Source organism: Rhinoderma darwinii, chromosome 4, assembly GCF_050947455.1.
Source record: "Rhinoderma darwinii isolate aRhiDar2 chromosome 4, aRhiDar2.hap1, whole genome shotgun sequence".
NCBI classification, from domain to species: domain Eukaryota; kingdom Metazoa; phylum Chordata; class Amphibia; order Anura; family Rhinodermatidae; genus Rhinoderma; species Rhinoderma darwinii.
In genome coordinates, this window is record NC_134690.1 from 212,113,263 (window position 1) to 212,140,438 (window position 27,176).

The 27,176-nt window shown below is 39.1% G+C and overlaps 1 protein-coding gene across 2 annotated transcripts in view; it reads right to left on the minus strand.

Annotated features, from left to right (window-relative positions):
• Positions 1 to 27,176, minus strand: part of BACH2 (BACH transcriptional regulator 2) — a 304,803-nt gene that overhangs the window by 230,783 nt on the left and 46,844 nt on the right. Inside the window, exon 2 of one of the 2 annotated variants that reach the window (XM_075862164.1) lies at positions 2,102 to 2,224. The gene's annotated coding sequence lies outside the window, so the exon portion shown is untranslated. Of the gene's footprint in view, positions 1 to 2,096; positions 2,225 to 27,176 lie in introns of both variants that reach the window. The other variant, XM_075862163.1, reaches the window with a different exon arrangement.

The following is a 27,176-nucleotide window of genomic DNA, read 5'->3' on the forward strand; positions in this document are numbered from 1 at the left end:
ACTAAGGGGTTAATTAACATGTACACTAAACCTAGAAACTAAATTTTAAAAAAAGTAAAACAGAAGATGGCTGATCTCTTGGAACAGATTTATTTATATATTTCTCATTATTAATTGTAATATGAAAAAATAGGATCAAAAAGGAAAAGAGGACATATAGGGAGAAATTGCTGGGATATTTTTTTGTGTGTATTTTCTATGTTTAGTGTTCCTTCAAGGCTGTTCCTCATGAACATTTTAAAATTAATAAGTTAACTTGCTTAGCTAAAGTAAAACGTTAATACATCACATATTTCTAAGAGTACTGTAATAAAAGCAAGTAATCTTTTCTTATGTAAATGGGATACTAAATACAAAATGACATGGCAAGAAAAGTATGGAAAATAAAATAATAATAATCATAATAATAAATTGCTTTGTTATCCTTGCCCCACAGAAAAGTGCCCCAATACAGCCCTGTTAGAACCCCATGCCAACTGGTGTCTTTTTGAACTTCTGTAAGTACTCATTTGCGATGCTGTTCACAACTCTTAGTGTATATTCACACGGCCTATTTTCATGCCTCCAAACATCTGCCCATTGATTTCAATGGGAAAAACGGTGTTTCGTTCCAACGGGAGTTTTTTTACGCGCAGTTTGTAAAAGCGGCGCGTAAATAAAGCCCCGTAAAAAAGAAGCGCATGTCCCTTCTTGAGTCGTTTTTCCCCTTAATACACAGAGCTCTAGGTAATGCGATTATTGTGCCATTTTTCCGCATTGGCTCCTATGGGGAAAATGGCAAATGAAAACCGTTTGTGACTTGTGGATTTTGCATAAGCTATCAAAATACAGAAACAGTTCTAGTAATATATCCTACATTCGTTTCTATAAAGCAGATATGTCTCTATAATGTGCTGCCAAGTGGCTACTATGACGAAAAGACACAGAAAATAATATTGTTTCGTTTTCCCATAGAGTACAGTGGACTCCAGCTTTGGAGTCTGCTGTATTCATAAGAAGAGCATCTTCCACATCTCCTCTTGCCTTCCCTCACTTTCTCATTAATTCATGACTGCCATGGCTGTATAAACCTGTATACTGGTGGCTGCATCACTCAATAGGAAGGAGGGCAGGTAGTGTTGGGGGACAATGTCCTCCTAATGAAAACAGCAGACCCCTAAGCTGGAAACCCTTCTATAGGTTTATTAGACACACAGCGCAATGTTTTTTTGGACGATTTCTCACAGTAGCCCGTGACCCAGACATAGAACATTCTGTCTCTAACAAGGGCAACATCTTAGATTGACATATTAGCTTTCCAAAAAAATAAATAAATACCCTAAAGTTGATAATGGGAACATTAATGCTGCGGTGTTCTGTTGGTGCATTGAGAATCTCACCACTTTTGTATGAATAAAGACTTAAGAGTAACGGCACAAGAGTATGTTTTATACTGCATTACATATTGCTTCATTTCTGCTGTACGTCAGTTCTGCATGTCAGAAGTGCCGTGTCACTCCATAATCACAAAACATTATAAAGAGCTAGAACAACTGTGGTGCAAAATTTGTATAAAAGTACTCATTCAAAGAAATTCTTTATTGGAATCTGGGTTTTTGCCTCACCACTATTTGTAATTACACTGAAAGAATGTCTTCTTAGACAAGCAGCGCTGGTGAAATCGTGTCATGAAACTAGCTTGCCAGTTGTGGGTTAGGGCCTGTTCACAGCTATGGTTTCCGTTTGCCGTTGATGGGTTCCTGCGACAGAAAGTTCTGACGGAACCAATCAACGAAAACCGAACGCTGATGTGAACACATCCTTAAAATTTTGTTTTCCTACTGGCATTCAAGTTTTGGAAGGAATCAGTTTTGTATATCCGGCTAGCTAAAGTCTCCATCACAAAATCTAGTGTACACATCATGTATACCATATACACATCTAGTGTATATGGTATAACGGTCTATGTCCTCAGAATTTCATTAGAAACGACTACACAACACTACAAAGTATATATCTGTTTGATTGCGGAAAAAACAAGTTTATAAATACATTTTTATTTTATTTTTTATTCCACGGTATTTGTAGCATTGAAATTACAGTGAAGTCTCTCTTACCTTACCTGAAGCTAGTCCAAAAGCAGTCATTTAATAGTACACTATACCAGTAGTGCTTGTCAAATAAGATCTTTAAATGTTTCCTGGGGAAATCCTTCTCATCCAGATGTCAGTTTAACAACCATTACCTGTCAATAGAACAAAAAAAAAATCTTATTTTTTTAAAAAATACCTTAAAAACTAATAGATTTTTTTTTTTTTACACTCTTAATTCCCAGTTAGTCTTCCAATTTTTCTTTTATGTTTATTTAGCCATTTAGATTTAAAGGGGGTTGTCCACCAGCGGACAACTGATGACCTATCCAGATAGGTCATCAGTACACGATCTGTGGGGGTCCGACACCCGGAGCTTTTACCGTTAAGCAGCTCCAGCTGCCTCCAAGCACTGGACGTACATGCTGGAAGCAGTTGGCTCCAGCCACGGAATAGCGGCCGAGCTGCAGATCTTCTCCTATTCAAGTGAATAGGAGCAGAGCTCCAGTTTTGCAGCACGGCCGCTATGCTTTGTACGGAGCCAACTGCTTCCGGCTTCGAACATTGCAAAGTGGGCAATAGCATCCGATGCCCACAGGCCACCGGAGCGGCTGATTAGTGTGGGGTCCGGGTGTCGGACCCGCACCAATGATATACTGATGATCTATCCGGTGGACAGGTCATCAGTTAGCCAGTACTGAACAACCCCTTTAAGTCTATACCAAAATTTTCCTATGAAACCTAAATGTACGTACTTGCATATGCACCACTATGAAAACTTCTTCTACGCAGGTGGAAACTAGGTCAAATTTACTGTAAACTAGAGTGCACTGTCCAGTTTATGTATTACCACTAGCTTTACACACCTATTCACTTTTTGGTGTCTAAAAATGCTCCTCTTTGGAATTTTATCTTTAGTTACTAGTTTTTATACAAACTGAAATATATCTTTTATTACAAATCAGAAAAGGTCAAAATTAGGTAAAAAAAAAAAAGAAGAAAGGAATACAAACTATTCTCTACACAACACTGTTGTTCTAACGAAGTATGGACAGTGTTCAAACAATTCCTGAACAAAGTTGGGTGCCAATTTGGGCTTGATTTCAATGCTCTCTTACAATGTTAATTTCTGGTGGAAAACAAGTGACTCAGGTGGACAAAAATTTGCATATATATTTAATTTGTAAATTTCGCTTTAACAATTATTGGCAGTGGGTGTATAATAATAAGAACAACAATAATAAAAAAAAAAATAGTTCAGGAGAAATAATTCCTGCTTTCATTTTCTAACATTCACTTGCAAATTCAGAATGAACATGACGTGTTGAAATCTTTTTATTTGTGTAAGGAGAAGAGTGAAACTTGTGGATACCACGCATTCATAATTCCCACCGGAATTATTTACTGATCTTATTAAATATTATACATACTGTTGCAGGTATCAGAATGATAAAAAACAATTCATGAAGGTCAATGGCTATGGTTGTTCTGTTTCTATTTTATTTAATGCTTACTTTACACAATACTTCTCATTTGTCAATATAAGCCTCTTATATTCATAGAAATTGTACAAACTGGCTTTTACACAGCCTGCTATAGTAGCCAAAGCCTTTTATAAGGCAATATTCTGCATGGCAATGTCTATTGCGGTCTACAGAGCAGGTAGCAGTTGCCATGGAATCAAGTATGTTAACACACAAATCCAACACTTAGAGAAATTCTGAAAATTGCTGTGCGTAGGTGGTTGTGCAAAGATAAACGTTTTGAGTTTCTCCAATTAGATCCAATATTACCAAATAGTAAGTAGAAATTATTTTCACACTGTGGCTTTGTGCTTTACAATTTCTAAAAAGTATTTGAAGACGGGGCTTTTCTAGAGGGGTCAGGGAACTTTACTTCTAATAGCATTAACAAATGAAAGCAGTGACTCGTACATAAAATCCTAACTTTAAAGTTAAAGAGATTGGCCATAAAGAATTCTGAATATGCATTAATTTGCCCATTACAAGTCATTTTCATTTTCTGCAATGTGGTCACGTGAACGCACTGTCTGTGAATTTTTAACTTCCTGTGACGTTCTGTGCCTCAGCCCAGCCTGCACTTCCGGCTGAGCCAAGGCATGGCTCATCATCAATTCCGTGTACAGGTAGTGGGCGAGGCGAATGTTCCCTGAGCTCTTCAGGGATAGTGTGTGGCACTATCTACATGGGCACTGTTTGTGGCACTATCTACGTGGGCACCTGCACTAGGGGCAGCTAAGTGGGCATTATACAGCATGGGGGCAGCTATGGGGCATTATACTATATAAGGCAGCTATGGGGCATTATACAATGTGGGGCATCTGTGTGGGCATTATACTGTATGGGGGCATTATGCTGTACAGGGGCAACTATGGGACATTATACTGTTTGGGGGAATTTGTGAGGGCATTATACTATATGGGACTATCTATGCGGCATTATACTGTATAGGGGCAGCTAGAAGTAATTATAATGTGTGTGGGGCAGCTATTTGGCATTCTACTGTGTGGGGGGCAGCTGTAGGGGCATTATACTGTGTGTGGGGTTCTATTAGGGCATTAGGCCGTGGGGGCACAAAAACACATCAATATCGCCAAAAAGATTAGCCCTCGTTTCCCAGATACCTATTGAATGCTTACTAATATTGTGACGTATAACTTTATTATGAATAACCATAAGCATACAAATGAAGATTAAAAGCGCAATGTAAACTGAAAGTCTCCATATAATGATACGAATAATACTCTGTAGTCTGTACCATCTAAGTGAAGAGTCAAACCACCATCTCCGATGACCGCACTATCTATATGAAACTATGATTCGCGGCTGCAGTCCACTTGAAGGACGCCACTTTGGTGGTGAAACATGTCGGGGGCGGCTCTTTCTTCTTTTTAAAAATTCAATGTGTTCTGACTTTGAACCACTGAGCAACAGACCAGTCCTTTTTCTCCTTAGCCCAGGTAAGACGCTTCTGCCATTGTCTCAAGGAACGAGACAGTTGTAGCCCATGTCCTGGATACATCTGTGTGTGGTGGCACTTGAAGCGCTTACTCCAGCCGCAGTCCACTCCTTGAGAATCTCCCCAAGATTCTTGAATGGCCTTTTCTTGACAATCCTTTCAAGGCTGCGGTTATCCTTGTTGCTTGAGCACCTTTTTCTACTACACTTTTTCCTTCCTCTCAACTTTCCATTAATATGCTTGGATACAGCACTCTGAACAGTCAGCTTCTATAGCCAAGTCCTCTTGTGGCTTACCCTCCTTGTGGGGGGTGTCAATGACTGTCTTCTGGACAACTGTCAAGTCAGCAGTCTTCCCTACGATTGTGTAGCTACTGAACCAGACTGTTGGACCATTTAAAGGCTTTACAGGTGTCTTTACAGGAAACCTTTGCAGGTGTTTTGTGTTGATTAGCTGATTAAAGTGTGACACCGTGAGTCTAAAATCTTGAACTTTTACTCAATATTCAAATTTTCTGAGAGACAAAATTTGGGGTTTTCATTAACTGTTGGCCATAAACTTCAACATTAAAAGAAAAAAATTCAGGAAATAGATCACGGTGTGTAAGGAATCTATAGAATATAGGAGTTTCACTTTTTTAATTGAATTACTGAAATAAAAATAAACTTTTTGATGATATTCTAATTAATTGAGAAGGACTAGTATATAATGCTGTAGAGCAGCGCTGTGTAAAGAATTTCAAATCCCAGGAAGTTGATCAGCTCACCAGGTTGACCTCCAAATCCTGGACCGTAACCACCTGTAACAAAGAGCGGCGCTCCAAAAATTGGCTTAATCTAAAATATCACGTTTATTTACCCATAGTGGACAGACAAAGTTTTGACTCTACCAAGGCTTGAAAATGACTATGGTGGAATCAAAACATTGTCTGTCCACTATAACTGAATGAATGTGATATTTTGGATTAAGCCAATTTTTGGAGTGCAGCTCTCTCTTTGTTACAAATCAAGCACCTAGCCATGACCTCTGCCTTTACAAACTTTTCTGAGAGAATGGGTCGTTCTTAACAGCTCACTGAATTCCACCGTGGTACTGTAATAGGATGCCACCATTGCAACAAGTCAGATCCTGAAATTTCTTCCCTCCTAGATATTGCACAATCAACTGTGAGTGGTATTATTGCAAAGTGGAAGCTTTTAGGAATCACAACAACTCAGCCCCAAAGTGATACACCACGTAAAAGTTACAGAGCAGGGACAGTGAGTGCTGAGGCCCATAGTGCATAAAAGTCGCAAACGCCCTGTTGACTCAATAATTGCAGAGTTCCAAACCTGCTCTGGCATTAGCATCCGCACAAAAAACATGTGCCGAGAGCTTCATGGCATGTGTTTTCATGGCCGAGCAGCTGCATGCAAGCCTTACATCACCAAGCACAATGCCAAGCATCGGATGGAGTGGTGTAAAGCACGCCGCTACTGGACTGTGGAGGGGTGGAAACACGTTCCGTGGAGTGACGAAGCACGCTGCTCTATCTGCCAGTCTGATAGACGAGTCTGGGTTTGGCAAATGCCAGGAGAACGTTACCTATCTAACTGCATTGTGCCAACTGTAAAGATTGGTGGAGGAGGGATAATTCTATGGGGTTGATTTCCATGGGTTGGACTAAGCCCCTTAGTTCTAGTGAAAATAAATTTTAATGCTTCAGCATTCCAAAACATTATCATTCCATCACTTCTGTCGTCACTATTGTGATCCGGATGCCGGCATGGACGCATGAGTCTGATTGACTCATTAATTTGTGCCAGCCGTGACGCCTTACAGGTCATTGGTCAGCCATTACATATCAGCCTCTCTGACTCCCGGACACCACACCCGGACGAAGGCTCCATAGCAGAAATGCCAGGCCGCCTTCTTTCAGTCCCCATATATTCATGGGTAAGTTACATGCACTTTCCCATGTCTTGTATGTGCTGTATACACTTGTAGTAATATTATATGTTGCAGTTTAATAGCTACTTGTTACATTCTTCATACAGACATATTTTGTCATAATTCTAGAATTCCATCATATATATATAATATAGTACAGTTAATAAGGCGCTTTTCTATTCCAGCATGACCGTGGCCCAGTGCACAAAGCAAGGTCCATGAAGGAATGGTTGGGCGAGTTTGGTGCGGAAGAACCACAGAGTCCTCACCTCAACCCCATCAAACAAGATCTTTTGAACTAGAACGGAGATTGCAAGCCATTCCTTCTCATCCAACATCAGTGTCTAACCTGTATACAGTGCCCCTGTACCTAGTGCGACAATCACCTGACCACGTTCCCGTGCTGCGCTCTCCTTCAGCGATGCAGCTCCTTCTGACAAGGCCTGCTCCAGCGGAACAACGCAGGTGGCGCGATAAGGTTATCACGCCGACTGCATCATAAAAAAAAGCAACAAATTGGGGGGAAGGGAACCAATTGTTCCCTTCCCTTGGCAGCGCCAACAATTGTATCCACTTCCTAAGTACGTGAATGTAATTGAGTCCCTTTGTGATTGATCAGTTTTTAACAGCTGTCACATAGTTTAATGTCTCCTAAAAATAGCCAAAACTAGAACATGTTCTATCTTTTGATGGCTAGTATTCATGGGTCATTAAAAAAAACGGCTGTGTGAATACACCCATAAAACTCCATTGTAATGAAAACAGCCATTAAAAAAAATAAAATGGCCATCACACGACCATTTTTAACGGTCGTGTAAATATAGCCTAATGCTTCTATGGTCTATGCTTTGCCTTCATGGCTTTTCCTTGCCATAGCCAGCTGGGTTCAATGGAGACGCATTATTGGTCAGAAAGTCCTGTGCATTGTAGAATAAAATGCAGGGCTTTCTAGGCAGAAAAAGCTGCCACGGTTGTGCTGGCAGATGTAATAATTTTCCTAAAACCGCTCATGCAGTGGCGAGTTTCAAATTATTATGCAAGTTTTCACAAAACATCCCTACTTGCACATCAGGCTTATGATATAGAACGTTATATATACACTTCAACGCTATAATAATATCATAGTTTGTAAGGTCAAAATGACACCTGCCCACTTAGTTCAGCCCATTATTCTGCAAAGTTGATCCAGGGAAAGGCGAAACCCCAATGAGTCACAATCCAATTTTCCTTATCTTATTGAAACTTCCTTTTTTACACCAATATGGAAATCAGAATAAAGGCTTGGATCAATGACCCATCTCCAGTAATCTAGTAAACATAACCTGAAATATTTTTACAAATCACGAAAGACATTGAGGCCGATTTTGAAAATCTTTCAGGGAATTCACCCTGGCAACTTCCTGTGACAGAGAGTTCCTTTGTCTCACTGCTCTTACAGTAAAGAATCCTCTTCTACGTTGGTGTAGAAACCTTATTTCCTCTAGACGTAGAGGACCCCCCCCCCTTGTTCTAGTTACAGTCCTGGGTATTCCTAGATCATGAGCGATATCTCTTTAATATATTTATACATAGTTATTAGGTGACTCTTCGGTTGTCGTTTTTTGAAAAAAACAAAACGAAATAACCCTAATTTTGGTAACCTTCCTGGGAATCGTAGTCCACCCATTCCATTTATTAATTTGGTTGCCAGCCTTGGAACCCGCTCAAGCTCTATGTCTTTCTTGTGCACTAGTGCCCAAAGCTGTATACAATACTCCATGTCCAGTCTTACTAGAGATTTATAAAAAGTAGTAGAACTATGTTCTTGCCATGTGCATCTATCTCCCTTTTGATGCACCCCATGATTTTATTCGACTTGGCAGCTGCTGCCTGATCCTGGTTACTACAGTTACGTTTATTGTCAACTAAGATTCCTAATTTTTTTTCCATGTCAGTTTTACCAAGTGTTTTCCAATTTAGTATCTAATGGTGACATGTATTTTCCCTTCCCTAATTCATAAGTTTACATTTTTCAGTGTAAACCTCATTTGTTACTTATCTGCCGAATCCCCCAACTTCACCAGATCCATTTGTAATACAACACTGTCCTCCTTTGTGTTAATTACTCTACACAGTTTAGTATAATTAGCAAAAATTAAAAAGGTTACTGTGCTAACCCTCTACAACATAATTAATAAATATATTTAGCAGACTAGGCACGACACTGACCCCTGTGGTATCCCGCTATTTTCACTTCTGAAACCAAAGTTGATTGCCCCAATGCAACATGGAGGTTCTGTGGTTAGAACTATTGCCTTGCAGCGCTAGGGTCCTGGGTTAAAATCCAACCAAGGATAACAGCTGCATGGAGTTTGTAGGTTCTCCCTGGGTTTTCACAACCAAAAAACATACAGATAGGGAATTTAGATTGTGAGCCCCAATGGGGACAGGCAGTGAGGAAAACCGCTGTGCAGCGCTGCAGAATATGTTGGCTCTATATAAGTAAAATAAATACGGAATAATGAATATACTTTAAAAAAAAAAAAAGCAACAGTAGTCAAATTAAAGGCTCACTATCAATTCACTTTTTTTTCTAAATTTGAAATCATTATTGCCAGATGTATTATATATATATATAAATATATATATATATATATATATATATATAAACCAATTTTTGCATTGAAAACAGTTAATTACCCTCCCTATAATCCGCTGCAAAGCAGTATACCACTAGTAAACAAATTACCTCATGACAGTGGTTATGTGAAATCTGTATACTGTTCAGTGTATACGGACGTATACAGACTTTATCCGCTCATCTGCTGTGTGCCCTCTCCCAAGGTTCAGCCAACGTACTCTTCTCGTACATCGCCAATTCCACACTGCCCTCGCTTCACACGTGATTTCATAATTAGAGGCAGCAGGTCTAGGCGGTCTTATCTATGCACGAAAAAAAAAAAGGCTCTATCTATAGCCACAAGAATGATATATAGAAAACATTAAGAACTAATAAGTACCATCCTCGCCACGTAATTGAGCAATCTGTCAGTGTGGTGCGCACTCCCGATTCAGTCAGGACAGTTTTGTGGGAATTGAGGGCAGCGGCTCCTTAACACTTGTACTGGCGGACGCTGCAGTGTGATCACGCCCCCTCAGCCCAAATTTTGAATGGTCATGGCGGCAGGTGAAAAAGGCTGAAAATTAGGGGTTGACATTACTAATTTATTTGTAACTTCCAGACAACCAGTCAGGAAGGCCACAGCAAATACTATCAGACACAAGTATTTTTAAAGTGCATTCAATTAGAAGCGCAGCTTCTTCCAGAGCAACGGCAAAAGGAATTCCTTGGATTCCATCATTAAGGCAGCTAGATGGTCATCAGAGAGAACCCTCATCAAAAACTATTGGAGACCCTCTGACATACATCAAATAAGATAAGATTTATGAGAGCTACTACGAGGTGTGTGCTCCTCTCCCCAATATGTGGTGCTAGGTGGCTGCCTCCCGAAGAACAAAGCTCAGTTTACAGGAATCCATGATCTGCAAACTGCATTTGTTGTAGGGAATAGGCCAGTCACCTAGCAACAGCACCCACCCTCTCACCGAAAATGTTATTTTCCTGGTGGTCTCTCTCAAGTAAAGCCAATTTTTAAGCTTTATTATAGGCGCTGCCAGAAATCAGGAGTCAGAAGCAGACAGCTCTTCCAAATACATCGGAGGTTAAGAAACGATGCCTTGAAGGACAGACCGTTTTAGTCTATTAGAAAACCCGGTCTAGGAACTCTGTATAGTTATTCGATCATAACTACAATATATCTATTTATTTATTTTTAACACTAATGTTTGAAATATCCGACAGTTATTAAAGTTAAGATTTAAACGTAATCCAGTTTACAGAGTGCAATTTATCCTTTCGGGCATGCATAATTGCATATGTCGTTTCTAGGAACGAGGTATTTTCACCGAGTCTCTTGGAAAAATTCAGCGGTAATCCCACGTGCGCACGCTCACACACACACACACACACACACACACGAGTATCTCACTGTTACGAGGTAGTGGAGTGGACATGTTTGTTTTATTCCAACAGCAATTTTGGAAGGCGGTCGCCAGCACAGAATAGCGGTTGCTCGGTGGTGGCCTAGAACAAATACAGTTTGCAGATCATAGATTCCTGAAAACGGAGCTTTGTGGCCCTAATAGACTTAAAATACAGCTAGGGTAAAATAGACCGGAATTGTAAAACTCGTAAGACTTTGTTGCAAACTACACGGTTCTAGGCTATATTAGCCACCACCTGCTTCTTATATTAGTTTCATAATTGAAAGGCTGTCCCAGAATTAAAAATTACCCTATTTACAGTTCTCGGAGTTTGGATAAAGTCTTGCTAATGTAAAAAGTATAAACAAAGAGGAACATGGATATTTTTTTCCTCGTGTAATCAATATCACCTTACTTTTGATGGATAATAGGATAGGGTCACTAAGTGCAATTAAATGGATGGCACATGGTTTACTCATTCTTGGGGATCGGCAGGGAACCCAGAGATGGACTCCCTGCGATAAAAGTGTTATGGACAGAAAATAATGATTATATTCAAGAAATCAGCAGCAGTGAAGTAGGAAAACTCCCCAGTCATGGCTCGTGCACGCAGTAAGACGTATCCCAGATCCAAGGGAAACAAATAGTCTGCAATTTGAAAAAAGGAATTGCACCACTCAAGATGATCCAAATAAGTATTTGTTTTTATTCACCAAGCATAAAAACGCTTGAAACGTTTCAACCCAAGATGGGTCTTTATCAAGCATGGTTACACATAGATTCAGTGCACACTTTATATAGTACAAAATACGTGACATAATTTCCTGTGCATGATTTTATATAAGCAAAGTGCTTAATACAATAAACAAATACATAATAACATTTGTAAACATATCCACATAATCCTTGTGATCCAAAACAATCTTAAAATGTGTGAATAGCCACTAGACACCGCTGCACAAAGTATTTAAAGTCTATCTTGGATATAGCGTCCTGAGGTGCCTATTGCGCATGCCCCTGCCTACGTCAATCTACATACTAAGCGTCTCCTGTCTCCATGGACAGCTGAGAACGGCTCCCTAACAACTGCGCATGCGCGAGTCTAAATTGTACCGCGCATGCGTCCAAGGAGTAATACATAGGACAAGGAACCTCACTGCATCTTAACTTGTCTCTAAGAAACCACTAATGCTCTCCACAGAATAACACATAAGTATTTATCAGTAGTTATTTTCACCAGACTCTTAATTAATAGTATTTAGCCTTTTTCTTTTTTTAAATATACTTTTTACCGAACGGGCTTTCCTTTATTTGGCTAGTCGTCTTCTCTATAACTCCACTACTACAGAACCTCACGATCCTATGCTGTATATAGCTCATAATTAGATTAATTCTCACTTGTTTATATCATGACCTAATAACCACTGACATTACTCATAAATAAAATGCAAATATACATATGAGGGATACCATCCTATCCTTGAAGTATATAAACAATGAGGACGAAGTAACGAACAAGAGATTCTATCCTCCCCATCTAGGACACAAGAATATATCAAGCCATAGGTCTAAAGCTATATAGTATGTAAAAGAGTGTGGGGTTGTGTCTTTGTCTGGCTAAAAAAAATAAATCTATAAATAGATATTGTACAAGTCAGTCAAGGACGCTTCAATCCCCAATTCTGGAGAGCGGATCGTCCCAGAGTTTAGACTATTCTTTTGGACCACTAGACAAAAAAAATAATCCACAAACAATGGGATTAGTTGTCCAGCATATGGTTCCAATTTACCACCATCAGAGAGTTTTTATTTACTATGTCCAGACACAAACCCACAAAGGCGAGAATAAATACTTCAGATATCATATAATTAAATCCAACATGGAGCAGGCAGACTACTCCGCGAGGGGGGTCAAAGTGTCAGTCACTTCAATTCTCAAGTCCCTTCATACATTGTATCCTTTGTTTCATTCACACAAGTGTTCAAATTTTGATTTCCACCTATAAATTTATACAGGTTTCAAATCAGAATAAGTTATCATTCCACAAACAACATTTTTCTTTATGAACACACAACCTAAAGGCTGGGCACCAAATCTTAAGTTCAACCTCTTCGACGATCTGACCAGAATTATGCTAGGGAAACATGTTTAACTAAGGCCTGTAGTCCTAGATTGTCTATTTAACCCTTTAGGTCCAAAAGTATCCAACTCATATCCATTTCAGCTCAAGTGTCTATCTCCCCCTCCACTACTAGGACAAACTCAATTATTTTGAATCTCAACGGTGAGATATTATGTCTGTGTCCGATAAAATGTTCCGGGACGGGTAACTCAATCTTATTTACTTCTAATTGTATATTTAAAGTTGATTAATATGTGACCGACATTCCTGGGTTCTCTCCCCCACATACAAGTATCCACAAGGGCACTGTATCACATATATAACAAAGCTCGACTAGCATATAAAAAAATAAATCACTTATTATATACCTTTCCTGTTCACGGTGTACAAATGTACCTCCTCGCAGCATATTGTTGCAATTACAACATTCCAAGCATGGAAAGCATCCTTTTTTTCTTAGTATTGATCTAATGTTCAGAGCCAATATCGGCACGTACGAAACGGTCCTTCAGTTTAGGTGGTCTCCTAAAGGACTATTAAAAGGACATACTAATAATTAAGAGTCTGGTGAAAATAACTACTGATATAAATACTTATGTGCTTCTCTGTGGAGAGCATTAGTGGTTTCTTAGAGACAAGTTAAGATGCAGTGAGGTTCCTTGTCCGATGTATTACTCCTTGGACGCATGCGCGGTACAATTTAGACTCGCGCATGTGCAGTTATTAGGGAGCCGTTCTCGACTGTCCATGGAGACACTTCGTATGTAGATTGACGTAGGCAGGGGCATGCGCAATAGGTATCTCAGCACGCTATATCCAAGATAGACTTTAAATACTTTGTGCAGCGGTGTCTAGTGACTATTCACACATTTTTAGATTGTTTGGATCACAAGGATTATGTGGATATATTTACAAATGTTATTATGTATTTGTTTATTGTATTAAGCACTTTGCTTATATAAAATCATGCACAGGAAATTATGTCACGTATTTTGTACTATATACAGTGTGCACTGAATCTATGTGTAACCATGCTTGATAAAGACCCATCTTGGGTTGAAACATTTCAAGCGTTTTTATGCTTAGTGAATAAAAACAAATACACTTATTTGGATCATCTTGAGTGGTGCAATTCCTTTCTTCAAATTACATAATAATGATTAGACATAAGATTAGAATACCAATATAACGCCTAGAATGGCAATACATGAAACAAAACAGTCTTGCTTAATCAGGGAAGATCTCAAAGACAATAGATCGAAAAGTACAAAAGCATAGTAAAGTCTCTACTGTATATCACATTTGTAACTCACTGCACCCCTCTCTTAAAGCGATTTATATAAATGAATGATCGCTAGGACCCCCACAAACTCTAGAATGGGAGTCCTGACCACTGCGCTCAGCTCTTTCCATAGCTTCCATTGAGTTTGAAGTTCTGTGGATGCTTCAAATCTGATGTCATATACCAACGCATTTTTCTGAACATCAAATTTTCAGCCGTTCCTTCGTGTTCCATTCTGCCTTTCAATCGCCTCATTTTTTCAAGTCCTCTTTCCCCTCCCTCCACATTAATAATGTTGAAGTCCGTTATCTACAAAACAATGAATGCCATATTCTAGCGTCTTTTTTTGATGACTGTAGTTTGTTTGAAATTCAGCAAAAACAACACCTGCAGATGACAGACGCTGAGCATACATTTACATACCGAAACACAGTTCCTTAGAAGGCTCCTTTCTTCGCTTATTATACTTCATTACACAATTGTATGCTTCAGTAATATTCTCAGCATTGACAGTTTAAAGGGGTGGTGTTTGCAAGAGAAACTGAAGAGGAGATAGGAATGTGTAACTGCCTAATTCTTTAATGAAGACATTTAATTGCTGGACTGGTAGATACAAATATGTTAAAATGAGGACCTGTATTAAACAACATATTTAAATTCTTAGGGCTCTGCCCACACGTCGTTTTGGTATTATGTATGGCGTGTACAATGGGAAAATGTGTACATATAGGACTCTACGTTTGCAGTTGTATACGTTGCTCATTGGCTCCCATAGAAAGCCTCTTTGGATTTAAGCGCATAGGTGACTGCATTTTGTAATATAGTGGAAAAAAAAATCTGTATAAGGATGTATACTGCCCGGACATATGCCAAGAGCAGACACGAATTGGAATATGTCAGGCCCATTATAGGATATGATCGTGCTTGTTTGTTTCTTAGTATATATGAAGTACAGTAAAAAAAATAGTGTAGTACTGTGTTAGCCAGAAACAATATGCAATGTTAAATACTTTTGCGTCAAAAAAGACAAAAGCATAGTAGGTATGATACCTTTATTGGCTAACCATAAAAATTATAAATGCAAGCTTTCAGAGCACACAGGCCCCTTCTTCAGTCAGGTTTACAAGCCTGTGTGCTCTGAAAGCTTGCATTTATAATTTTTATGGTTAGCCAATAAAGTTATCATACCTACCATACTTTTGTCTTTTTTGACGCAAAAGTATTTAACATTAGTATAAATGAAAAATGTACACTTATTCTAAACCTGGACACAGACATTAAAAGGGTAGCCCTTAGGTTAGACGATTAATTTGAAAAAGCTGACAGTGAAACGCGCGTCGTAGCATTTCTTGTGGTCTGATTTGTGCTTTAGGGTATCAACATGCAAAACACGTGTACACGTGTACCTGTGTATTGTTATTCAGTTCTGATATACCATGCCCTAGTGTCTATTGTGTATGTAATTGTATGCATTGTGGTCCCCTAACCACCACCAGATTTTATTGTGTGCTATTTTAATTTTTGATGGCCTATGTGTTTTTATAATATTCTGCAATAAAGTATTTGATGTATTGGATAGTGCTATATTGTGTACTATTAGTTTTTCTTGTGTTCTGGACACCACTATGTCTGTATATATGTCTATAGGTATTCTCGCTCTCTAGTGTTGATATATATGGACGCTCATTGTTGAAACGTTTTGTTTGGCTTGGACTTATATTAGGTTTTTATATATGCCAAGAGCGCTGGAGTAGAACTAGAGTTTAATAAAATTTAACTTTTACTCATATCTTTTAAAAAAGTGTGCAAACAGGAACACCCTAAAACAGAACTTTTCACAACAGAGAAATACTCCCTATTATGGAGAGAATAAAACACTCTGTACAGTTATTAGATGCCAATTTATGCAGGTAATATTTATATTTTTTACAGAATGTATGTAATGCTCCAAATTGATTCAATACATAGGGATAATTTTCTTCCCAGAAAGATAGATATTGGTATCTATGGGGTAATGAACCCCCCCTACCCGTTCTGTAGTGTAGCAGAGTCCGTACTGTTCCTACGGCTGGGGACTAGGAAAGCTCATTATTCCTATTTTATGTCTAGGCAATCGATTTTTGCGTTCTCCCGACGCGTTTCTTTGTGGCCGAAATTCTTCAGGGGAGAGAAGGCCAGATGGCCCCTTCAACTGGAGGCTCAAATTAAGTTGGAGCAGTGTAGAAAGTAATTCTTCTGCAGTGGCAGAGATTCCTAACAGAATCTGTTCCCACAGTGCTGGTATGTGCGCTTGTCTCAGCATCTGACGTCATCCTGTGAATTAATTACGATTTTAAGTAGAGAAATTACAAATTACCTTTGGAAGGCTTTAAATATACCACTAACACCTATATTTGCCAAGAGCAGACACGAATTGGAATAGGTCATGCCCTTGATAGTGCTTGTTTGTTTCTTAGTATAAATGAAAAATGTAAACTTATTCTAAACCTGGACACAGACATTAAAAGGGTAGTCCTCATGATAGATGATTAATGTTAGATTAAAGGGGGTCAGTCAACTGGGACCCCCACTGATCACCAGAGGGAGAAGGCTGCTCCCTTCCCCTGTGGCTGACTGAAATCCAGTGAATGGTAGACCCCTGTTCTAGTGAGTGTTGAGTGTGAAAGAAGTCAAACTCCCACTGATCTAATATTTATCACCTGTCACGTGGGTGGGTGATAAATGTTTATGTTGGGAAAACTTTTTTAAATTGTTGTTTGTTTCAGACTCCTTTATGTATGATTTTTTAACGGTCAAGTGTGCGCTAAAGTAGCGGCTCAAAGGTCTACCAGTGGTAGACACAGTCGTCGAGAGCTGGTGATATACTTTCTTGTATGAGTGAAGAATTAGAAACATGAATTGATTCGCCACAAACAATTCTACACACCAGTGACAACAAGATGTCGGACAATTCATAGTGCAGGCAAACAGATTTCTAGACAAGTAATTTTATTTGACGATGCATTGCCTCCTATCTAATGATGTTTGTTTTATTTTTATTAATCCCTTCCCGCACAACGACATAACGATCTTTATTTTAGCGTTGCATTGTTGCAAATGGGTGTAAAGTTATGTCCATGAGATGGTGCGGGCACAGTAGCTGTGCCCATGGCATCCACAGCGTGTGATGTCTGTAATATATAGCCAGCATCCGCTGCAATGGTCAATAGAGTTAAATCCAAGCCCGACCATTAAACCCTTCAGATGCCGAGGTCAATAGTGATCGTGGCATCTAAGTTGGTTGACAGAGGGAGGGGGCTCGCTCTTTTCTCCTATTGGCCCCCAGGGAGTACGGATGGTTGCTATGGCAACCAGGAAGCCTAACAGTGGACTCCGGGTCTGCCACATAAGGAAGTGTGTTAGGTGCTGAGGCAGCTAACGGAGAAATAACACACTGCGCTACTTATATTGTGCCAGCAATCAGAAGTGAAGGCCTTCAATTCCCCTATTGGTACAAAAAAAAAACAGAAGTTAAAAAAAAATATGTTCACGAAAAGGTTTTAAGTAATAAAAATCTAATTTTTCCCCCTTGATCAATTGGGAAAAAAATGAATAAAAATATTTAAAAAATTAAAAAAAACTATACATAAATTGGTATTGCGACATTCTTAAGACCTAAGCTATAAAAATATCAATATTATTTGTCACGCATGGTAAGCACCGTAACAAAAAAAAAAAAAAAAAGAAAGATGGCAGAACTGCTTATTTTTGGTCACACTTCCCCCAAAACAGTACTAATAAAAACTCATGTTTGTCACACAAAAAAGCCCTCACACAGCAACGTCAATGGGAAAAAAAATTAAATAAAATATTGGCTCCCAGAATTTGGTAACGCCAGAACATTTTATTGTTTTTTTATTTTTGAAGAAAAAAAAGTGTTTTTTGGTGTAAAAGTAGCGAAACATAAAAGAATGATATAAATTTGGAATCGGAGTAAATATATTGACCCCACAGAATAAAACATAACATTTTATTTATACTGCGCGTTTAACGCTGTAAAAAAGAAAATTATACAAAAAAAACCAGGCCAGAATTGCTGTTTTTTTCTAGTCTTCCAAAACATAGAATAAAAAGCGATGAAAAAAAAACACAAAAACGCATGTGCCCCAAAATGGTACAAATAAGATCTAAAGCTTATCCCGCAAAAAAAAATAAGCTTTCACATAGCACAGTCAAGGGAAAAATAAAAAAAGTTATGACTCCCGGAACACAGTGATTGTCCACGCCATTATTTGCTAGACCCCCACAGGTGGACCCCATAGATAATGGCCTTGAGCTGCATATGGGGCCAAATAGGCAATACTGGACATTTTGTACAATCCCACGATGCTCCATGGTATAAAAAGCTGTCCGTTTACATTGTACAAATGACATTGTATAACGCTTAAAAGGCCATGTAAACATTCGCAGGGCATTTTTTTTTTTTAATAAACCCGTCAGTCAGTGTGTTTAGTGTGACTTTATAAATAGTTTTTATCAAAAATACGTTGTACTTTTGAAGATACAGCTGCTCTGTATTCTCTGTACACAGCATCTGTATCTAGCGTTACACCCTGTTCGCGTCAGGTCTGTGGGACTGGCGGGTTCAGTGTCAGCAGGTACTGCGCGTCTCCGACATGCAGGATCAAGCCTCTATCCATCCCACCTAAGTTCATAACTTAGATGTGATAGATTACAGGTGAACCCCGCATGCCGGAGACACACAGGACCCGCTGGCACTGAACCAGTCAGGTCCGAGGGACTGACGGATTGAGGTCAAAGCGAACTATATGCATACAGAATACAAAGCAGTTGAATCTCAAAAAGTAAAACCCATTTTTAATAAAAACTGTTTATAAAGTTACACTAAACACACTGATTGACTGGTCTATTGAAAAAAAGAATGCCCTTCAAAAGGTGTACATAGCCTTTAAGAGCTATCCCAATATGTGGGCCAGATGGGAACAATCTTTCAGTTTTAAGAGGTGGTTATCAAGGCCCTACTATTTGGGAATCAGGAAGGGTAGGGCCCAAGTACAGCTACCCCAAAACGTAATCTCCGCTAGAAGCGAGGCTGCCGTATTGTATTGCAGCAACACTTTCCCAGCAAAGTTTCCCAAACTACACCTTTTTTGTGTCCTTTTGTTCGCAGAGTTTGTTCCAAAAGGGGGATCCGAATGAATACCAAGTTATCAGTGCGACAGCTGCCCGAAAAAACTGTGGGAATCACACATTATGGATTATTAATGTTATTATTTATTTATCCCATTGAACTTATTATGCTGTGATATACCCAAACGGCAGTTTATGACAACATATGGGGTATTACTATACTCGGGAGAACCCCTTTAACCTTTTATAGGGTGTATATCTCTAGTGGCACAAGCTGTGAACAACATATTTGATACTGAAATGGCAGGTCTGTGAAAAAAAATGGCAATTTTCTATCTGCAACATTCATCAAGCATTTATTTTTGGAAAACACATGTGAGGTCGAAATGCTCACTACACCCCTAGATACTGGTCTTCAGGGGTGTCGATTTTAAAATGGGTGACTTCTATGTTGGGTTTCTTTTATTATTTGAACTCAGAACTTTTGTAATTGTGGGTTAATGCTGTGTAAATCACCAAAGCAGGCTTCAAAAGGCGCATGGTACTTTCTTAATCCTGAGCCCTGTACTATGCCCAGGAAAAAGATTAGGGCCACATGTTGGGTGTTTTGAAAATCAGAAAACGGAGCATAATAATTAGAGAACTAATTTTCCCACAGTGGCACAACGTATTTGACATAGCTATGGAAAAATAGCATTTTTCACTCTGCAAAATCCATTGTTCTATTTCTGCAAGACACCCCTTAGGGATCAAAATGCTCATTACACCTCTAGATAAATCCCTTGAGGGGTGTAGTTTCCAAATGGGGCCACTTCTGGGGAGCTTATACTGTAATGGTATCTCAGCGCAAATCAACATGGCGTCCGAAAACCAATCCAGTAAAATCTGCACTCCAAATAACAAATTGTGCTCCTACCCTTTGGAACCCTGCCACTAAGCAGTTTATGACCACATACTGGGTATTGCAATACTTGGAGGAAATTGCGTAACACATTTTGGTGTGTCTTTTCTCCTGTATTCCTTATGGAAATGTAATGAGCTAAAAATTTAATTTTAATTTTCACAGAGAAACTGCCTGACAATTTTTAGGATGCTTTTTCTCTTGAACTCGTTGTGAGCTAAAACTATATATTATTGGAAACAAATGTATTTTTTATTTTCATGGCCCAATTCTAAGGACCTGTTCACATCTGCGTTGGAAGCTTCATTAGGGGCCCACGTCGCAGATCCGGCAGAGATTACTGGAAAGAATAGTGCAGCATGCTGCGCTATTGTGTCCAGTAAAACCATGGATACCCCCAACAGAAAGCCGACGGAACCCATTAAAGTCCGCCGGCCGTCAGTGATGTTCGTTTTGGAACGGAACCATTGCATCTGGCATTCACTTGTTCTGCTCCTTGGATGGAGCAGAACAGCGGAATGCCCGGACACAGATCTGAACAACACCCAAAAAATTCTATGAAACACCTGTGTGGTCAAAATGCTTACTACATCCCCAGATAAATTCCTTGAGGGTTTGCTGGGTTCCCAAACAAACGTAGACACTGCAGAATTTCCACAGCCGAATTCTGTGCAGAAATTCCACAGCATTTACAGTAGCAGAGAAGTGAATGAGATTTGGCAAATCTCAGCCAAACGCTAAAGAAAAAAAAACGTAGGATAGTCATGCAGAAAGTGTTCTGCGGTGTGACTTTCAATTCTGTGCAGAGATGCTGCGTGTTTGGCCCATAGACTTGAATTGAGAGCATAAATTCCGCAACAGATGTGCTTTGTTGTGGTTTGTACAGTGTCTACGCAGCGGAAATGCGGATTTCCTACGGTTTGCACTGCAGGTGCATTTAAAGTTTACTTTAATCAATCCTTGACACTAACTCCTCTGGGTTTCAGGGTTTTTTTCACGGAAACCATAGCGTAGTTGGCAGCACTATTGCTTCCGTGAAAAAACGGAAACCTAGCGTAATGGAGTCAAATGGAAACCAACTGAAACAAAAAAAATACCATTGAAATCAATGCTTTCAGTTTGGCTTCCCGTTCATCTGCTCCTCTAACGGAGCAGATGAACTGAAATCAGCGCTGATGTGAACAGGCCCTTAGAATATTTATGGGAAAAAGAGTTGAGGAACTCCATGTAAATTTTTTTAAGTTACTCCCAAATCTTGTAACTAGTAGTATTGCAGCAAAAAGTCAATAAAATTCTCAGCAAAATATATTTATGGTGATCAATTATAACATTATAAAAAAGTTAAGTGACGGAGCACAAGAGCGCGACAGTGAAAATCTTGATACAGAACACAATGTTTATTATATTAGTTAAGGAGAAATAGGTCTTCAAAGCTCTGAATCAAATCTGAAACCAACTTCAGGGTCGAGGGTGTCAAAATACGTCAGTAGTATTATGTGTACCTATTCGCCTAACTCCATGAATGAAACATCTATTCTATAAAAGTCCTGCTTCACATTTGTTGCTCACCTTTTTTGCCCATTGCTCTGACACAAACAAGTTTAGAACACACACAAAAAGTGCACAGTTCAAAGAAATGTAATAATGGGAAGCCGAATATAAGGAACTTTTTTTTCAATCAACATAGCCGTACGAAGGTTTGCTTTTTTTTAAAGGAGAGCTGTTATTTTGTGGGATGGAATGGGAAAAAATAAACATCCATTGTGTTTTGAGTTTAGTTTTTACAGTGTTTACCATGCGGTAAAAATTACGTTAAGTGTACTCTGCAGGTCAATACGATTATGGCGATACAACATTTATGCAGTTATTTTTTTATGTTGGAGTACTTTTACCAAATAAAAATACATTTGTAAAAAAATGTTGTGTGTCACCATATTCGAGTCCAATAACTTTACTATTTTTCCATCATAGGAGCTGTGTGATGGCTTGATTTTTGTGGGACGAGATGTAGTTTTTATTAACATTTTAGGGTATGACTTTTTGATCACTTTTTACTCCATTTTTTGGGGCAGGAAAGGTGACCAAAAAAACGTCAATTCTGATGTTATTGTGGACAGGCACAATACTCCTCCCCTAAACACACAGGTCCAGATTTACGAACACTGGTTTTTCGTATGCCAGTCTTAGGGTATGTTCACACACTGAGTTTTCAGCCATATTTCGGGGGGAGTAAACGCCCCGACATACACCTGAAATAATGGTAGCTAAATGCCTACAAACATCTGCCCATTGATTTCATTGGGAAAAACTGCATTTCGTTCAGATGGGATGTGGTTTACGGCGCAGTTTTAAAAAAAACGTTGCGTAAGAAAATGCATCGTAAGAAAAAGGAGCGTGCCACTTCTTGAGCCGTTTTTACAAAAAACACCTCAAAAAAAATTTCAGCTTAAAATATGGCTGAAAATCAGTGCGGTTTTCTCAGAAAACACCTGTAATTTTCAGCCGTTTTTACTTGCGCGTGTGAACATACCCTCAATATTAAGACTACAGGATTAAGATGCGGCTTATTTATTCAAATGTGTCGCATTTTTTGCTGTCCGTGCGCCAAGAAGGGAAATCTACGCCAGCTACAAGCAGGCATAGATTTTCCCTATATTTTACGTCACTTTAAGGCGTAAATTAGAGTAAATGGGTCGGCTGTCGATGCCCCATCCCGTTTTGCTAAACCCGCTTGCTTTCTCCCTAAAATGGCATGAGCACCGTAAATGCATCAAGTGTCAAATTTTTCAATGTATTTGCGACTTTTCTACACCAGAAAACCGTTGTGTAACGATTTGTATATTGCCCCCAAAGTTATTTTGATCTAAAGCCATACCTTAAATCATAGCGGAGGTAGAAAAATTGGTAAAGGTGTTGCAGCAATTATCATTGTCATAATACATAGAGTAGTCATTGTCATGATACATATGTCTTAATCTGATTGAACAGTACAATACATTCCAGGAATCAGAAGTTTATTTCTGATAAATAAATTAATTTTGGCAAAATAGACAATTTTTCTACAATATGAACAGATGTACAACAATATGAATACTTTGTTGATCATACATAAAATGCACTTTTTACATTTAATTTTGCTAGTTCTTGATAGTCTGAAAACAAAACATCAAGATTACAGGAGATGGAAAAAATTCAGATTATTACTTACATTACTACTAGAATTTACATCTTTTATATCATCACAAAAGTTTGCAATATGAATTTATAAATACCACTAAAACAAGCTATTAATAAAATGTCACCAGTTCACCGATCCATTGTAAATGGTTTAAACGATAGAATGTAAATGAATATATACGCTTTTTAATAATATCATTTAGAAATATTTAAGCTATTATACGTTCTCATCTTTAATAAAAGATCTCAACGGATGCTTAGATCAGGGGAAGCGATGAAACAAAATGCCAAGAATATAAAATCAAACCTACTGTGCAATAAAAAAAAAAATTCTATTTTTTTTATTTTACATCACTTGGAATAATAATTCTAAAAAAATAGATTGCTTGCTATTGTGATCTTTAAATTTGGGTTAATGTCCAGTTAAAAAAAGAAAACTAATATATGGTTAATAATGTTAAAATGTATTTCGTTTGACCCAAAAAGCATAAAATCCCCTAAAATAGGGATTTCTTTTTGCATTTATCCAGAGCGAAGCATGTCAAACAAACAGATTTTCTTTAAGGCAACAAAAAAAATTTTGTACCGTACTTACACACAGTATCTAGTTATTATTACAGTCTAACTAAAGTAGTATTATTATACGATAGAAGATCTAGATTAAAATAAATATTTTGCATTGCCTTTGCATTTCCATTAAGCGCATAGTCTGTTCTTCCTCGTCTTGCACCTGGGTTAAATCATGGGTGTCCTTTCAAAAAAAAAAAAAAAACAACAACAGCAATCCATAACTTTCCATCAATCTGATTTATAATGTATATGTTACGGTGGTATTTTAACAAGGTTTTATTAAAGGGCTAGTAGACTTTTTACTTCAGCGTAGACCAAGCGTGCATTGCAATATTCAAATGTTGGTGTACACAAGTGGTGATTCATTAAACAGTGCTGCAATGGAAATGTTGTCTACAGTCCTATTGGATAAACATTAAATAGTCATATAAAAACCTGCCTCCTAAGGCCTCATTCACACGGCAGGGTTTCCCGGCCGGGTGCCGGCCGTTCATAAATCGGCCGGCACCCGGCTGCATTAGGAATAATAGACCCCTAATGGGGCTATTCACACGGCCGATGTTTTGACGGCCGGGAAAACCGCCCGTCAAAAAATAGGACATGCTCTATTTTCGCCCGGGTACCCGGCTCCCATAGAAGTCTATGGGGCCGGGTAATACCCGGCCATCACCGGGATGTGTCCCGAGTGACGGCCGGGTTTTCCGGCTCTTGCGCTCTATCTCCTCCTCCTCACAGCGCAGAGTGCATGTGAGGAGGAGGAGTTGATGCCATTCTGACGAATGGCATCGCTGTACACGGTGTGGCAGGGCCGGGGTGTACAGCAGGTGGAAGGGAGCGCTGCGCTGGCTCCCTTCTCCTGCTTGTTAAAAGCGCCCTGGCCCGGCGACACCTTTGATGGCTGATGCTGCAGCTGCTGCAGCTGCTGCTGCTGCTACTACTGTAGCGACGCCACTATAGCAGAGCGGGGAGGTATCTCCCCGCTCTGCTATGTGCTAGCCGCACTTTAGCTCCTTGAAGGAGCGGAATCCCCGTGTGTTCGGGGATTCCGCTCCTGGACAGAGCGCTTGATGTCTCTGTCCATATCTGGGCAGTGACATCAGGGGAAACTCCTGAAGCGGAATCCCCGAACACATGGGGATTCCCCTTCAGGAGTTGCCGATGATGTCACTGTCCGGATCTGCCCGGCCCGGCACGGATGCATAACTTTATGCAAACCGGCCGGGCAGAATGGCCGATTTTACCGGCCGGCACTCGGGCTCGGACGCGACCCGGTCGTGTGAATCCCGCCTAAGACTTCTAAAAAAGCAACGGTCTACTTAACTTCTTAATAACCACCAATATTTGTCCTGTGCTGGCAAGAGCAGGTGTGGTATTGTCTAAACTAGCCGGGCTACCGCTCTAACATCCATATAACCCCTCAGAAACCGCTGACAACAACAACAACGGCATCTATGTGGTTTCAGAGGGAGGGGGCTCCCTCTGTCACCCTATCGGCACCCCTGCAATGCGTCGGTGCCAATTCTAGAGGCAGAGCCGAATAGAATGCCTATTAGTTTTAAACTAAATACAGCAGTATTGCAGTGTAAGGGTATGTGAACACGAGAACTGTCTTTTACGTCTGAAAAGACAGACTGTTTTCAGGAGAAAACAGCTGCGTCGTTTCAAACGTAAAAGCTCCTCCTCGCATTATGCGAGGCGTCTTTGACGCCCGTAATCTTGAGCTGCTCTTCATTGACTTCAATGAAGAACGGCTCAAATTACGTTGCAAATAAGTGTCCTGCACTTCTTTGCCGAGGCAGTCAATTTATGTGTCGCCGTTTGACAGCTGTTAAACGACGACGCGTAAATTACAGGTCGTCGGCACAGTACGTCGGCAAACCCATTCAAACGAATGGGCAGATGTTTGCCGACGTATTGTAGCCCTATTTTTTTTTTCAGGCGTAAATCGAGGCATAATACGCCTCGTTTACGCCTGAAAATAGGTCGTGTGAACCCAGCCTATTATAAAAGTGATTAAACTATCGCATAGTAAAGTCCCGTAGTGGGACCCAAAAAAAACGTAAAAAATATTTTAATAAAGTTGACGATGAAGAAAGGAAAGATCCCGAGTTAAAAAATTTTTTTTAAAAAAGACCCCACTTTTTCCCCTTAGAAATGCTTTATTATGTCAAAAATAAAAAAAAGTTACACAATGGGTATCACCATGTCCGTAACGACCCGAAAAATAAAACTATTCTATCATTTAACCTGCATAGTGAACGTTGGGGAAAAAAAAGCCAGAATTGCTGTTATTTGTTCATCCTGCCTTCTAAAAAAACACCATAAAAAGAGATTAAAAAGTCGTATGTGATGGTACCCCCAAAACTGTACCAATAAAAACTAAAAAAAAGTCATCCCGCAAAAAATAACCCCTTATAGAACATCTGTGGAAAAATAAAATAGTTCTGGTTCTTAGAATATGGTGAGACAAAACAATATACTTTATTTTTTTTTAAAAAGTGTTTTTAGTGGTGTGCAGAAGTAATAAAATGTTATGTTATTTATACCACACAGTAAACAATCAAAATTTAAGACGCAAAAATAAACGACTGAATTGCGGTTTGTTTGTTTTTTACCATTACCAACCAAAAAAAAAAAAAGAAGTTAACCCCTTTAGGACACAGCCTGTTTTGGGCTTGTGGCACAGCCGATTTTTTCAAATCTGATATGTGTTACTTTATGTGGTAATAACTCCGGAATGCTTTTACCTAGCCAAGCGATTCGGAGAATGTTTTCTCGTGACATATTGTACTTTATGATAGTGGAAAAATTTGGTCGATAAATTCAATATTTATTCGTGGAAAACACCAAAATTTAGAGAACATTTGAATTTTTCTAAAATGTAAAATGTATCTGCTTGTAAAACAGATATTAATACCACACAAAATAGACACTAGTTAACATTTCCCATATGTCTACTTTAAGTTTGCATCTTTTTTGAACATCCTTTTATT